Below are 16,572 nucleotides of genomic sequence, written 5' to 3'. Positions count from 1 at the left end.
CCAGAATCTTTGGTAGCAACCCCTGGGTAAAACAAACGTGTTTGTCAGAGAGAAAAAAAAAACTGATCATAAAATGTATCGTAAAAAGGAACGATGGTGTTGTAGAAATGTAGCGGAGTAAAAGTACATATAATTGCTGTAAAATGTAACGAAGTAAAAGTCAAAAGTATGCACTATAGATTTTACTTAAGTAAAGTACAAATACGTGGAAAATTTACTTAAGTACAGTGACGAAGTATTTGTACTTCGTTACATTCCACCACTGGGTAAATTGCAATAATTGGGCTTAGTTTTGGAGCCAAATGTTGGAGTTAGAATAAATACCTCTGTGCCAATTGCTTGAACAATATACAGCCACATCATTTCTGTTATGCATTATTTGTATTGGTTGTTTAAAAATGCAAAAACAAAATTATCTGATTAATCGATTGATAAAGTGCTAGATTAGTCGATTACAAAAAGAATCGATAGCTCCAGCCCTACACATTTTGATCAACACCACAAAATGACAAACTTTTTTTTTCAACAACCGTCCAGTGATACTCTGATGTAAAAGATTAAACACTAAATAGTAAAAAGTGTGCTTTTCCACCCTGTTCTCATTGCAGGCAATGAAGTGACTTGGCCTACAACAGGTCTTTTGTGAGCAGGAGCTGGGGTTTCCTTAGAAGAAGTGTCCGTGTCATAATCCCCTCTTGTGTGGTGCTACGCATGGAGGAAGCTTCCAGATGCTTCAGGGCAGTACGTTGGATTCAGATTCCTTTTCGATTGAACCGTGACACGTGTTCAGCAACAGCATCCTCCATGGAAGGTCTGTCAAGCTGAGCACACAAGTCCTGGGGCACAGGAATCCGCTGGACAGCATCCCAATAAGGAAGAGGGTCTTGGACGATCTCCTCGAACACCAGTAGCATCAGGTCTAAGACAGCCTGTTGTGTGTGAATCGATAGTTAGATCGAAGTTATTTTTAGTGCCTATACTGTTGCACATTTTGATTTGTTGTTTGTAATATTTTTTTTTTAAATAAACTTACAAATTGTTTGGCAAGTCTGTACATTAGTTTCTCCTTGGGTGTCTCCCGTTGTGGACGCTCAGCATTCTCATTGAAGTGCATGGCTGCAAGATAAAACCTAAACCAAACAACAGAAATGTTGTAACACAATAGTGAAAGTCACTTTTGCATGCACACACCAAGCTGTTAACTCACAGCAAAAGCATTTGCTAATATTCTAAGCTGTACTGCCAAAGCTGTACTCTAACCAGTGTTGTTACAAATGCCTTTCAGTTAGAGCAGCCTGAAACTGAAATGATTTGCATTTTGATGGCCAGCAATTAGGCCTGATGTCTCACAGCTTCACCGAACAAAACCAGTTTGTGGTTTGTCCTCCATTCACATTTGCCTTTCTAAAGACTTCTAATACTCTTTTGATCCCGTTTGGTCTCTGCATTTATCCTAATCCGTGATTTAGTGAAACACACTCAGCACACAGTGAACTAGGACTGGGACGGTAACCGCATTACCGCGGTCACGTGACCCCTACCGCGGGTCTGAGCTCGTCACCGTCATCACCGCAAAAAAAAAAAATCTGTGAAACATTTAGGTGATTCGACTTTGATTAGAAAACGTAGCAGAATCTCAGAGTTATGCAGTCAGCTTATAGCGGCCTTACATTGTACGATTTTGGTCTGTTTTCACAGTCGGCGACTACATTTCCAAAGTCGGACAGAAATCATGGGAGTTGTACTGGAATCGCGGCGCGCTCCCGTCAACTAGATTGTTTAGTGTAAAGTGCCAATCTTAGCGGTTTTAAGTCAGTCGGAGTCAGTCTTTTTCTAGTTTTGTCGTTACAACAATATCAAACAGGTTTGATATTATTGCAAGTCTTTTGAGTCGTGGCTCATGCAAATAGTGACATGAACAATATGAAAACCAATAGAGCTGCACAGTCCCGCCCACAGCCAAAATGCGGTTAGGTGCCGGATGTAAGATTCCCATTCATTTGTCCCATTGACGTTTGGAAAAACCAGCTACGGCATAACTCATAAGCATACAACATATCATTTCGAGTGAAAAAACGAAGAGAAAATCCAAAAAAAGTCAAAGGTACAAGACTGTGTACATATTTTCATTTCCGAGCGAAGGAACTACTCATCCCATTAACCACCGCGCCTCACTGAATAATATAGGCAAAATCGGAGCGATTTATTTTGCCATTTTCCAACCGGCGACAGCACGGGAACCCTTTCCTCCAAACAGTGATTTTTATATAGTGAATGTGCAGTTAATAGCAGTTATTTCAGGAGTAATCGTGTAAATAATAGTGTTTTGATATTGAATTTTATCATCATGTATTTTATATCGTGTGTGTGTGAAAGCGGTTAACGTTAACGGCAGTGCTTCGTAACATTACCTGACTCATCCTATGCTGTCATCACTGCTCAGTCGGGCTGATGCATGGACTGGTGCATGGTCTGCTCTTGGACCACCATATTCAGTTTATTAATTTGCCGTGAATTATTACACAAAATGTTCATTAAATGCACAAAGTATTCCTAGGTTAATGATTGATATGAATCATACAGTATGAAGGCTACAGTAGCCTAGCTAATGTAAACAAACACTGCTAGCAGCATTAACGTTACCAACCTCCCTGCTTAACTCACCACAACTTTGTAGGTCTTGTTCCTCATGCTGGCCCTTACAAAACTCACAAACTGACTCTCGGACACACAACAGTCAATAATGTGACCCGATTTAAAGTGGCTTTCACCCCTTTGGACACTCACTAAAACATAATATATTTCATACCTGTGTTGCAGCATGTAGGCTAATGTTAGCTGCATTATGTAATGACATACAATGTCGGAAATGCTAAAGGTTAGCCTGTCGGCTACCTGAAAAGTTTGAGTGTTTTAACTAACATTTACAGTGGTCTATTTGACAGTGTATTGGCCCTGACTAAGTTCGTATGATGTATAAACCCCAATCCTTGTTGATACAAGTACCAATATTCGTAAAGAAAGTTTTTAATCACATTAAGATTTTCGCATAGGCAGTAAAAGACTCCACCATCTTTGTCAATATTTTTCGCTGAGAAAGTTTCAAACTATGACCAGAGAATGTCTAATAATCCGTAGACGGGCTCTGCTATGACCATAACGGCCTTTCCACCAATCAGAGGCATCACTGTGGGATTGTGGGATTGTTCAGGATTGTGGGTAATGAAGTACTTATCCAAATCGCTTAGTACAGCCGTAACTGGTTTTAAGTCTACCACGTGCAGTTAAGTTTTTATGGCTTTTACCGCAATTGTCAATGGAGAAATTGTGCTGGACTGTGCAGCTCTATAGTGACCTCTCTCCAACACCAAACAGGAAGGGGCAAAGTAGGCGACAGCTGTAGCCTATATGACTATTTGCCATTTCTTATACATATTTAGTCGGCTCTTCCACATGACAGAACAACTCTATATTGGTTAGGGATGTCACGCATGAAACAATGCTGCAGAAACACGAAAATATGACTTTGAGCTTAGTAGGCTATCATTTCAGTTCCTGTTTATCTATGCACGATGGGTAATAATTTAAAGGAATCTAGTTGCAGTCTTGTAAATAGTGACCCTGCAAGATCCCTAGTCATTGCAAAATCATAGTCTGTGACTTAAAACTCTACTACTTGTCTTTAGATGTGAGACGGTCTGAGACTGTAGTCTTTCAAAAATCTTTGCAAATCTTTCCAAAGTCTGTCAGTGTAAGGAGGGCTTTAGACGTCTGCAGGTGGCTAGCCTAGGCTACATGAAGTTGAATCCCACTATAATTGGCCTGCACATGTGTACACGTACTGTAGGCCTATGTAATGTCATGATGTGTAATGTGACGAACCATCTGATGACATTTATACTCAGAGAACCACAGTTACGTTAAGTAGGCTAACCCTCCGTTTTCACAACAAAACTTCAAAACTTATTATCAAAAGATGAAGCAAACCCGACCTTTCGCGTTTGTGTTGGGGAGCGCGATGTTCCAACATTCCATTTGTTTACTATGCGAAAGTAGGGGAGAACTGGCACAATCGTAACACTTTTCTATTCTCTCCGTTCAAACTCGATTTACATAAAGCTGTTAAACGTGAAAGCTGTGAAATTTGGCCAGAAAGGAGTCATACATGTTTAGTTCATGAAAGAATTACAAAATATGTTCTAGTTTGTTAAGAATTTAACTTAACAGCGACATGTAGGTCGAGGCTAGCCTCGGACCTACCTTTGTTACAACCTGACGCAGCCATTAAAACGTGCGGTAGCCTACCGTTGTAACATTAGCACATTAGCATAAGCGTCATGACTGTAACAGTTCTTAAATACAAGTCCAAAGCGCTAACCAGTAGGCCTCAGCTGCCTTTTTTCATCACCATACGATGACACTGGTGATGTACTATAAGAGATATAGAAAAAAACATTGTCCATCTTAGCCAAAAATCAATTGCACTGTCCGACAACAGTCACAATACACATGTAATTGATAAATGTACTCAGTCATCATGGTAAACATACTTGGACAACACATGCTCTGCTAAATGCTACCCAATCATAATGCGACACATTTGGAACACCCATACACCATAAGACCTCTGATTTTGTAACCGGCTGTAACTCGGAACATAATGAAGAATAATTAGAATGGTTACCTTTGCTTCATAGCAGTGTTAATTTCGTTGACTAAGGCTATGACGAAAAATATTCGTCAACGAACCTTTTTCACAGATAAAAACTAAATAAAAAGTCAGATATGATGACAAAGACTGACAAAAAACTGACACTTTAGTCAACGAATAAAAATGACACAAAAATGTTAGGGAGGGACGAATGGAGAAGAGATCCAATCAAAACTACTCTTTTTGTTGGACAAGTTGGGAAGAAATCCAATCAGAGCGAATCTTTGAGGGTAGGTTGATCTATGCAGAAGCAGCAGAGCCATTTAAAAAGCCGCGGCAAAGGCAGGTGTAACAGCTAAACAGAAGAGTTTGCAAAACTTAGCACAGTTTCGAGGACGTTTTTCACAACAGTTAGGTTGTTTACATTATATGCACAGACTTAGTTACACAGCTGTGACTGATTTCAGCGGTCTTCGCTCATTAATCGCATTTCATAGTGACATTTGACCCAGTGCAGTCTGGCTATCGTGACTAAAGCAGGCAGACCAGAAAGCACTGCTTTGAACGAAACATTTAGCTTAAGTTTTAAAAATAACACCCAGACCAGTACTGTTGACAGGAACATCAATCTACTATTTCTGAATCTGCAGTAAGGAATTTCCGTTGCCTACCGTAGCAGTTCTCACGTCTGAAGTAGCACTTTAATGCAAAACAATCTGGAGGTAACGTTAGTCCTACGAGTTAGCACACCTCTTGATGATAATAATGCTAGCCGCCAGCCTTGTCAAAGGTAACTTAGCTAACGTTTTGCTGAGCCTACCTTAAAGAAAACTCCAGTGTAAATTAACCCATAGCCTTGTTGTTTAAGCTCACTATATAAAGCCCATTGGAAAAAGAATAAGAGAATTGCGAACAACATAGACAAAGATATGGACCGACAACTGAAGCTTTACTTTGGTGTTAGGGTAGCCTTCGCTGCACATGTCATAGACAGTGACTGGTAACTTCAGTCATTTGCATTCATCATTCATCATTTATCATGCTAAAGATCTGACACCAGACACTACACTGATGCCTGAGCCAAAGAGAAAATTATAATAAGAGAGAGATGTTGAACTTTAGTCTATAATGTTGGGTTGGCTCTTCATTGTTATAATAAAAGAGAGAGATGTTGAACTTTAGTCTATAAAAGAGAGACACGTTGAACTTTAGTCTATAATGTTGGGTTGGCTCTTCATTGTTATAATAAAAGAGAGAGACGTTGAACTTTAGTCTATAATGTTGGGTTGGCTCTTCATTGTTATAATAAAAGAGAGAGACGTTGAACTTTAGTCTATAATGTTGGGTTGGCTCTTCATTGTTATAATAAAAGAGAGAGACGTTGAACTTTAGTCTATAATGTTGGTTTGGCTCTTCATTGTTATAATAATAGAGAGAGACGTTGAACTTTAGTCTATAATGTTGGTTTGGCTCTTCATTGTTATAATAAAAGAGAGAGACGTTGAACTTTAGTCTATAATGTTGGTTTGGCTCTTCATTGTTATAATAAAAAAGAGAGAGACGTTGAACTTTAGTCTATAATGTTGGGCTCTTCATTGATTCACTCATCTGCCAAACTTGTTTTTAAGATGTTCATAGCAAAAATGGATGCATGTGATAAATTTAGATTAATTTATCACAGAATATGTACAGTCCGTGTTTTTGACATTAAGAATAAAATAAAATACATCTTTGTATTACAACCGTTAAATCTGTGTCTGTATTGCATATTCAAACCTTAATGCCATAACAGACTTCTGGAGAAACATTTAGTCAGCTAAGTCCACTGTAGTTTAGTCGACTAAAATCTGCTAATATTTGCTCTACTAAAACTAGACTAAGACTAAAAGGCTTAAGACTAGACTAAGACTTTTATGATATTTAGTCGACTAAAACTAGACTAAGACTAAAAGATTTCAGATGACTAAAATACGACTAAAACTAAATGGTGTGTTATTCAAAAGACTAAGACTAAGGCTAAATTTGCTCTCAAAATGAATACTGCTTCATAGGTGAGGTCTCGTGTCCCGCAAGATACCACACTTGGAGCATCTGTTTGGCATGTTGCGTTTGTCGTATTGTCCTTCTTGTGATGTTCTAAAATAAGAACGTGCAAATAAATGTATTGTATCTAGACAACACTGTTTTCAACATATCGACTAGGTATTATTTGAAATGATAACGTTAAATTGTTTCCTCTTCTGATGACTTCCGAAGACTTGTGGGTTATATTACAGCTTAGCAACCAAACTATCGTGCTACTCAGCTTCAGTTAGCTATCTTTCTGAGAACATAACCTGTCAGAGATCTCGACAAACATGCATCGTAAATTGTAGGTTAACATTACAACACAGGTTATTTATCCGAATGAAACAGTCAGGAAAATTGAATAGCCTTGCCAATGAACTAAAATCATCACACATTCTACTTGCTAGATACACGTTTGCACTGCTAATAACTGCTTAGCGACAAATAATACTTACAGCATGTGGTTGTGATGACCTTACGGTCGGAACAGCCCCTTGTTTCCGTAACAGCAGCATAGCAAATCCTGCTTTAAACTGTCCAAGGTTTTGAAAACTGTCTTGGGTGAAATGTTTTGCAAATTAATAACTGAGTGTCGAACTTCGCAGGGATCTTCTGGTAGAAAAACATTATCCATGCCCCTCGAGCTTTTGAATCCTTGGGAAGACTGAAAAGTCTCCGCTTTCTCCGTACAGCCTGGAACACTGCATTTACGACCGTGGCTCACTTTCAATATCCTTGAAGAACTGTCTGCTTTGTAATTCCTGGAAGTAAACCGAGCAGCATGCAGCTAATGTCTCACATCTTCGCGACCTCCATTCATGTTCCTGTGCCCAGAGCACCTGCGGGCTGGTCTGTATGTAAATGTTGGGGCGTTACAAAGGTAAAGACCAGAGCTAAATAAGGTACTGCCCCCGAGTTTGCGTAAACTTCCAGCTTCGCTGGGATTTGCCCGTTTTATGGCGGGAGTTTCGAATTGTGAGAATTGTATAGGAAGGAGGTGTCAATGTAGCCTGACGTAGCCATACTCACAGAATATGAGTCTGATACTGCTCCATTGGGACATAATTATATGGCGTGTTTCAACCGATACAGGGGGGGAATGCCTCTGCACTCAATTGGATAGATCTAACCAATCAGAGCAACGAAATAACTTACTGTGAAATGTAGGAAGAACACACAAACCAACTGATAACATCAAAGTTACAATAAACTAACAACAAAACTAAATAATATATTTTCATAAACAATGTGGCAATATAATAAGAACTAATATTCATACAAGCACACTAGAGATGCACCGATATGGAATTTTAGAGCCGATAACGATAACCGATATTTATTGTTTTGTTGTGGCCGATACAGATACGATAACCAATAATATTACTCTTGAAAAAAAATTGTGAAAAGTGATTTGGGGAAAGCATTTAATAAGCATAATTTTATTGCAGTAATTTTACCTACCACCAAATGATGGACAGAACTCATAATAGTCCTCAATAGTACGGCAGTCAACAACATAACAGTAGCCTAGCCCTACAGTATGTGTGGCTCCTTTAAGTGAACCTGACGTCAGTGAATTGCGAGTGAGTGGCTAGAGAGTTTGAATCGTTTTCATTTAGGACTAAACGCTCATAAACGGCTCAGCTTGGAATAAGCTACAGTATAGCGACCAAATCAGAGTTTGTGAGGGAAACTTCGCTGCGCGGCGGTCATAATAAAGCTGCAACTCCTCAGACTGTATCTTATGTCCATCTACTCTGTTGCACACAACCTGCTGCAGCAGAAATGAAAGGCGTTAGCCCCGAAGGTTTTAATAACTTATTATGATGACCTGTCTAGAACTGAAGCACGAATGGTTAGCATATTTCTAGGTAATAATACAAAACCCAAGCTAAAGTAATGCAAATATAATACTAAAACACAACTTAGAACTACGCCTAATTATGTACTCGTCCCACTAACGAGTTTGTTTATTTGTTTCCCCGACCAGCGCGGTGAAGTGCAAACACACCAGCACAAGACGGCTCTAGATAGGGCTGAGCTGTTAAGGTTTTCTTTTGATGACATTTTGTGTTTTTTTCCCCACACCAAAGAGCACCTTCAAGATCTTTTTTCTACAATTCCTGAGCACTTTGGAGTTTTTCTTTAATTCTAGAACAGAGCTTCAGAGAGACAAGTTTTGAGTTCGTGGCCAAGTACCTAAAATATCGGTTTCCATGTGTATGTGCTGGATGGTGTGCCTCCATTATGAAAGTAAGTGTTTTATAGAGTTACAGACATAATGAGTTATGTTGTGGTCAACATAAATGTGCCACTTCTGTTATTAGAATGCTAAGCGGAGATTTAACATCATTCATTTCTTGTGTGGCTAGAAGTTAGCTAGCAATGTCATAGGGAGGAGATGTTGCTGTATGGGATTTATGTTGCTTAGCGTAATGCCATGGTCATCTGATATGAGATGCTTGTACTCGTAACTTTGTCACTCATAACTTTAGGACTCCTATTTTTTTTTTACTAAGAGTAATTCAAGAAGAATTTTAGCCCTAAAAGTAGTACCTGAGTCTGTGACAGCTTAAAAGAAGTCGCGAGGACTCCTAACTCACTAAGACCGATTCACAAACAGTTTTTTGTGGTGGCATTTCACGTCGCGATGTTTTGAAATGCGTCTTCAGCAGTGTTGTAATGTAACGGAGTACAAATACTTTGTTACTGTACTTAAGTAGACATTTCACGTATCTGTACTTTACTTCGCTATTTAACCCTTTAGCCGCCAGGGTTTAAAAAATATAAATTGGATTTTTACATCAAAATTTCAAAAGGCCATGGCTTGCAAGTGGTCAGAGATAAAGTCCTACTGTAAATGTGAAAATCATTGAGTATGACCAGAAGTTTATGAAGGGGGTACATTTACTCATCTAATTTGCATATTATGACGTCACTGGATGGCAACCACCGTGAATTATGCACATTTCAGTAAAAACTAAATGTTGAACATGTTTGAGCAGTTTTACTTTCTTTTTTTGTGATTTCACCGACATAACAAATGAACAGGAAAACAGTCACATGTAAACCAATAATAGTAAACTATTACTATAATCACAAACCCTATGCTACTATACAATAAAGTAGCCTGGTCAAATCAGTTCCATATCGCGGGTGACTTGAAGTTCTTCAGAGCCCTATTTTTACAACCCCTGCTGTCTATACCACGTCCATTACGGACACTATCATCACTACTGTCACTGGCACCTCCAGCTATGTTGGGCAGAGGGTCGAAATAAGCATGGTATGCTTAGTGGACACTGTCGAAAAAGACGCACCTCCATTCACAGACGCTCCGTGACTATCAGTCAATAGACGATCGATCATCTTCTCCAAAAGGCAGATATTCTCCTTCAGAATCAGAATAGGTGAATAACAGACCCAAGACTTTATCACACGTGAATTTTTTTTTCAACCTTTGGTGTATTTCTGCTTCAATTTGTGCAAAACTAAAGCCCACATCGCTTCCGCGTTATGTGTGTTTCTCGCGTGTTTTCGCGAGTTTCCTGAAAACTTTGAAAAAAAAGGTTGAGCTTGAATCGAAGCTCTGGGTGTCTGCCAACTAGTGGTCAAGAGTACAAATGAGATTTTACACTGTACTCACGTCTATCATCTGTTTTATTCAGTAATGACGCTTGTCGCAATATTGCGACATGGGCGGTTAGAGGGTTAAATGTATGTCAACTTTCACTTTTACTCCACTACATTTCCTAGATAAAATGTATACTTTTACTCAGTTATATTTCCACTAAGCATCTTCGTTACTCGTTACTAAAACATAAAATTAGAAGAAATGTGTGCGACTGCAATAAGGGAGGTTTGGCGAATCACTGCTCCTAGATTGCATTACGCACACTCTGCACGCTGTATTTCAGCGCTTGTTTGTTGCTAAAGGAGGAAGACGCACAACTGAAACCGCCATGGAAGCACGAGCACCTACTGGAGGACCTCCCGTTATCATAGACGACCACCCCGACGATAGTGGTGAATTCGGTGAACAGGGTAGTGGTGAAGATAACGTCATACTCCCGTGGCCGTATTTGCAAGAAATGTTTCTGTACATTGGCAGCTTTCTGTGAAGCTGAACACTCCGCTACCTGCCTCAGCGGCCTGTGAAAGGCTATTTAGTAGGGGTGTAAAGATTAACCGATATGTATCGCTATCCGTTTTTAACGTGTAAGATACGGCTACATCGATACGTGAAGCCCCATATCCGAATAAAATTCCGTAATCAGGAGAATCGGGAGAATTCCCGATGGCCGCTTCACTTTTGGGCCGGTCGAGGAACAAAATATTGACATTTGTCACGTTAGTCTATCTTTTCAGTAGGACACGCTCCGCATTCTGTGCATGACACCAATGCAATGCCTCTGCATGGGTTGTAGCCTACGTGAAGGAGTTCTCCCCTCCCAAAAAGAGTTGGTTGGGTCCATAGCCCGTCTTTTCCAAAAAGTTTTCTCAGATAAGGATAGCCGAGCCGGCCCTACAGTAGACACAAGCGTCAGAAAGGAAGGATGGATGGATGAAAGAGGCCAGGAGAGACTGAGCAGCAGATTAACCAGTCAACCACTGAAAATGATGAGCCCGAAAGCCATGACTACAGGGACAAGTAGAGAGGATAAATTAAAGTTATTTAATGTATGAAAGAGCAATTACCCTACATGATAAATATGCCTTGTTTGCTCAGAAGAGGGTGTAGTCTCTAAATAGTAGGCTAAATCACCAAACAACAATATAGCCTACCCATGCAAAAAACATGTAGTCTAAATATTAGTTTAATATGCCTCTTTGTGAAAGCATGGGATAGGCTACATTTCAAAGGCTTTCTTTCTTTCTTTCTGTTTTTTTTAATTTATGGAATAGTGGAATATTTTTTGTTAACTTCTCAGTTGAAGTGAATTATTATATAACCTTTACTGTACACATTTGTTGAACCATGGTACTAATAAAAACTACAGGATAGTAAGAGCTGAAATGTTGCTTCATTTATCCAATTTCCACCACTATGGAAAACGCTGGCCGGTCTTGGGCCTGAAACTCCCTGCACTGAATTCTGTCAACTTTGAAAACCAGCTTCTTTTGAAAATTAACAGACACCTTTTCAGTTTCAACTATGACTGGCATATTAGTAGCTGCTGGACAAAGGTGGCCTGTGTGTGAGAGTAAGATGGTGACCTGGGGAGTAAGCCCTAGAAATGCTCATACCACATGACCAAAATGCTCTCCCTACCAGCAGGTCATTTTTTTTTTAAAGAAATAAGTTATTTATTTTTCATTTTTACCTGAAGTTCATACAATAGTGGCATTTCTGTTTCTGTTTTTTTCCTTTGATGTCAGCTCTAAAAATATGCTGTTTGTTCTTTGAACTTAAGAGAATTGTGCCCGAAAAGTCCTAGAAAAGAATGTGATTTTGATTTGATGAGTGAGATTAAGAAGGGAACTCTGAATATGCTTTATGCTTTCCTATAAGAAAGCCAAAATAAAGTTCACAAAAGTTCAAAATAAAACCACTTGCTTTTTACTGTTTACTTTTACTTCAAATACATAAGTACATTAAATATCAGAAAATTACTTTTGATACTTAAGTACAGTATATATCAGATACTTTAAGACTTTTACTTAAGTAATATTCTAAAAGGTAACTTTCACTTCTACCAAAGTCTTTTTCTAGTACGATACTGTACTTTTACTCAAATATTGCTTTCTAGTACTTTATACAACACTGGTCTACAGGAGCTTCCAATCGCGAGGGAACAATGTTGCATTGTAGGCATAACTAAGGGATGCAGTAACACTACCAACCATACCTGTCAACACTCCCGTTTTTCCCGGGTTTATCCCGTATTTCAAGGTCATCTCCCAGCACCCTCCTGTTTTGTTATTTCTCCCGGAAAACTCCCGTAATTTGCATGGCCATCAAACTTCATTTTAAAATCATTGATCCATTCATGTTGCCAGATTGTGTATGAAATACACCCTACACATACACGATCACTTAGTTTCAATTTCAACCGTTTCGTCATAGGCTAAAACCTGGCAAACCAAAACCCAAATAAGGAAGCGGGTGCCAACTGCGCAGCCTGAGTCTCATCGTAAGCAAGCGGGGTAGTTGAATGGCCTACTCCAGAACTAGTTGTTGTGAAATTGTTGGGAATTTAATTGATTAACACATCACATAAACCGTTATTGAGTGTTGTTGATGCACTGAACTTGTGCCCTCGGAACCAAATCTGACAGCAAGCCGCTTTAGAGTTTTGGAAGTAGGCTGCAGGCAGGCAGCTGGTGGATACATAACTGGCATGCGTAAGGTAGATAGATAGATAGATAGATACTTTATTGATCCCCAGGGGAAATTCAAGAAATGGTAATGGTAAGGTAATGGTAAGGTAAAAGCAACGACCGAAATGCAGTGTTGAAACACGTGTATGAAACGTATTAATATGCACACAGATCCGGTATAAACACTGGTGCTTTTCATGTACCACATCAGCTAAAAATGCTGATGTGGTACATGAAAATTTAGCTAAAAATGTGGAGAATGCAATGCAATCAAGCAATTGCTCGGCTGGCCACCTCCGAGAGCGAGAGAAAAAAATATGCGTATAGCCTAAATTTCAGCGCGGGATTGCGGGTATTGCACATAAGTTACTAAGTATTGAGCATAATAATACAAGTCCCACAACTCCATCATAATGAGAGAAATTCCCACACATGTTACAGCGATGTCTGATAACGTTAATCTAATAATGAAGCGGCCTGAATGCGGGGCTATTGACTGGATCCGGGGTCGGGAACCTTTTTTGCCTGGAGAGCCCCTTTTACCAATTGTTTTTTTTTTAAATCTCAGAAGAGCCACATAAAGACGGTTATAAGAAAAAGTTTAGATATTTAACGTACATTTACTTTCATAGTAAATTCATAGTAAATTTCAACAGAGGATTTTTTAATACATAGTTTTAAAAGTAATGTGCAAGTAACTTGAAATGTAAAGTGGAATGACAGAAGTATAGGCCTTAGGCTTCCCATGTAGGCTAAACACCACCCCCTATTTTCCCAGTGTTCTTTTGGTATGCAAAGTAACATCATAGTTAACAACACAACACTCAATTTTCATGACATGACATGTCATTGGCGAAATTGAACATTAGGCCTACTGTACCAGAGATTAGATTTGGTGATGGCCTTGGAGTCTGGCTGGCTCATATTCAGTGAGGTGAAGTTTCATGCAAGAATTGAGGCTGTCATCATTTAAGGGCAACTCCACGCAAAACTGTCATATATCCATAACGCCAACTAAAACCATGGCATTGTGTTGCCGTTATGGATGTGACAGTTTTGCACGGAATTGCCCTTAAACGTGAGCGCAGGTTTGTCTTTATATTTTTCAAATGTGAGAAAGATTTCTCATATGCAAGTGGAACCGAACAGGGTTAACACAGCAATACTAACTCGTTGCAGTGTGCGATATATAACGGGCAGTTCATTTCGCGTTTTCAGAATCAGTCTTCGGATGGAAACTTTCCCATTTCAGCCCGCTTGTGTTCGCGCTCGCAAGCTGTGGTCACTGACGTTTCCTTTTTGACATTTTCCTTATCTAGCCTACAGCAAGCGCACACATCAACAATAACAATTAAAGTGTTCTCGTTCATCTTTTTTTCTCTTCGCCATTTTCTTTGTTTTGGATACAACCGTTAGCTAGCTGAATTTTTAAGTAAAGCATCAGCGGATGGAATGTTATCTTGGCACAGCATTGTCCAATAAAAAAACGTGTTTTTCATATCTGTACAGTACATCGACGTAACCGTGAACTTCAGCGGTAGAGAACAGACATGTGATGGATTAAACTAGGTGAACATATATTATATTTCAAACACTATTTTAACATTTTGATTTCAGTAGGTCCATTTTTAATTTAATACAGTACCAAAATTATTCATGACTTATTGAGTACAAATGGCAGGTTTGTCCGAGAGCCAGATGCAGTCCCCAAAAGAGCCACATGTGGCTCGCGAGCCATAGGTTCCCGACCCCTGGACTAGACGGACCAACTCTGACTTCAATTGAACCCCATGCACACACACACGGGCGCATGGACCACTTTGCCTCTCTCTCTCTCCCTCTGTCATCGCTGAAGTCAAATTATAGCCTGGGAGGTGCTTCTACATCAACCGCGATCGACAGGAAAGGAAAACAAACGTTTAGCGATCAGGAAACTTACAAAATTCCTGACGGTTCCTGCTTTACACAGAAGCTTGACCGCCTATACGCGAGAGAACATGGATGTGTTCTCCATTTGAGGAACGTTATAATTTTCGATTGCGGACGTGAACAGACAGATACAGGCACGGACCGCATAGTAGGCCTACTTTCACTTTCTAGTGTGGTATTCGGCACGTGAAAGATAACTAGAAATGCAATTCCAAGGAATTACCAGTGCATGAAAATGCTAAAGTTGTGATGTAAAATATCATGTATAGTTAAAACAGATAATACAGAGATGGTTACTGCGGTGATGCTAGGATAGACATGGTGGTTGCATAGCTTAATAAAAGTTGATAGTTTAAAAGTAGACTGTTTAAAAGCTGAATGTAGATAGTTTAAAAGTTGTTGATAGACAGTAGATAGTTTAAAAGTTGTTGATAGACAGCTAGTTTAATAGATAGTTTAATGATAGTTTAATAGTAGACCGTTTAATGATAGTTTAAAAGTAGACCGTTTAAAAGTTAGGTAGATATTTTACAATAACTGAAAGTTGGAATGGCTCTAATGTTTGCTAACAGTTATGCTAAGATTTTTAACTATGCTAACCATGCTACTTAGCTAATGTTTTATAGCAGTGCTAGCAATGCTAACATGCTAACCATATTACTTAGCTAACTTAGCTAACGTTTTCTAACAGTTTTTCTAAACATGCTAACTATGCTAGCAATGCTACTTAGCTAACTTAACTAATGTTTTCTAGCAGTTTTGCTAAACATGCTAACTATGCTAGCAATGCTAACATGCTAACTATGTTAACCATGTGACTTAGCTAACCTAGCTTATCATTTTTAGTAGTTATGCTAACTAGCATGCTAACAATGTTAACATCCTAACTATGCTAATTATGTGACTTAGCTAACCTAACTAATCATTTTTAGTAGTTATGCTAACTATGCTAACTAACATGCTAACTATGTTAACCATGTGACTTAGCTAACCTAGCTAATCATTTTTAGCAGTTATTCTAACTAGAATGCTAACAATGCTAACATGCTAACCATGTGACTTAGCTAACCTAGGTAATCATTTTTAGCAGTTATGCTAACTAACATGCTAACAATGCTAACTATGTTAACCATGTGACTTAGCTAACCTAGCTAATAATTTTTAGCAGTTTTGCTTAAAATGCTAACTAGCATGCTAACAATGCTAACTAGCTACAGTGGTAGGAGCAGGGGGTCAAGAGCGTGCAGATTAGCTTCGGCATGTTAGCATACGCCATTTTCAAATATGGCGCTGCATGGAGCATTTGGAACCAGCTCCATGCACGAAAATCCGTGTTGGGCACGAGCTCTCATGCGCGTACATGTTGGTGGGCGGGTACCTATCCGGCGGCTACAGCCAAACGTTATTCAGTGCGTATTTCTTGAGGAGCCTATGAGAAGACGTGCATATTATGGTTGTTTATCCATCATATGACAAATAAAGAAAATTCTATTGATCTTATTTCGTTGTTGTTTGTCCCGAACAAACATAGCCTAAACATGATTAAAGACAATAAATTACACAACAGCGGCATAAAGACTTTGTCTCGTTGCACCATGGGTCTC

General features: G+C 39.2%; 1 protein-coding gene and 1 long non-coding RNA gene across 4 annotated transcripts in view; both read right to left on the bottom strand.

Moving 5' to 3' along the window:
- The window catches only part of LOC121721290 (cation channel sperm-associated protein subunit beta-like), a 126,664-nt gene that overhangs the window by 46,972 nt on the left and 63,120 nt on the right, over nt 1–16,572 (bottom strand). The gene's annotated exons all lie outside the window — the stretch shown is intronic.
- Nucleotides 911–7,786, bottom strand: LOC121721348. The gene is made up of 3 exons (XR_006034798.1): nt 7,174–7,786; nt 1,034–1,130; nt 911–929 (listed from the first exon to the last, which is right to left on the bottom strand). It is a non-coding gene; the product is annotated as an uncharacterized LOC121721348 (long non-coding RNA).

This window comes from Alosa sapidissima, chromosome 10, assembly GCF_018492685.1.
Source record: "Alosa sapidissima isolate fAloSap1 chromosome 10, fAloSap1.pri, whole genome shotgun sequence".
In the NCBI taxonomy this organism is placed as follows: Eukaryota; Metazoa; Chordata; class Actinopteri; order Clupeiformes; family Clupeidae; genus Alosa; species Alosa sapidissima.
Note: the sequence above shows the minus strand (reverse complement) of the source record. Positions and strands in the feature narration are given on the sequence as shown.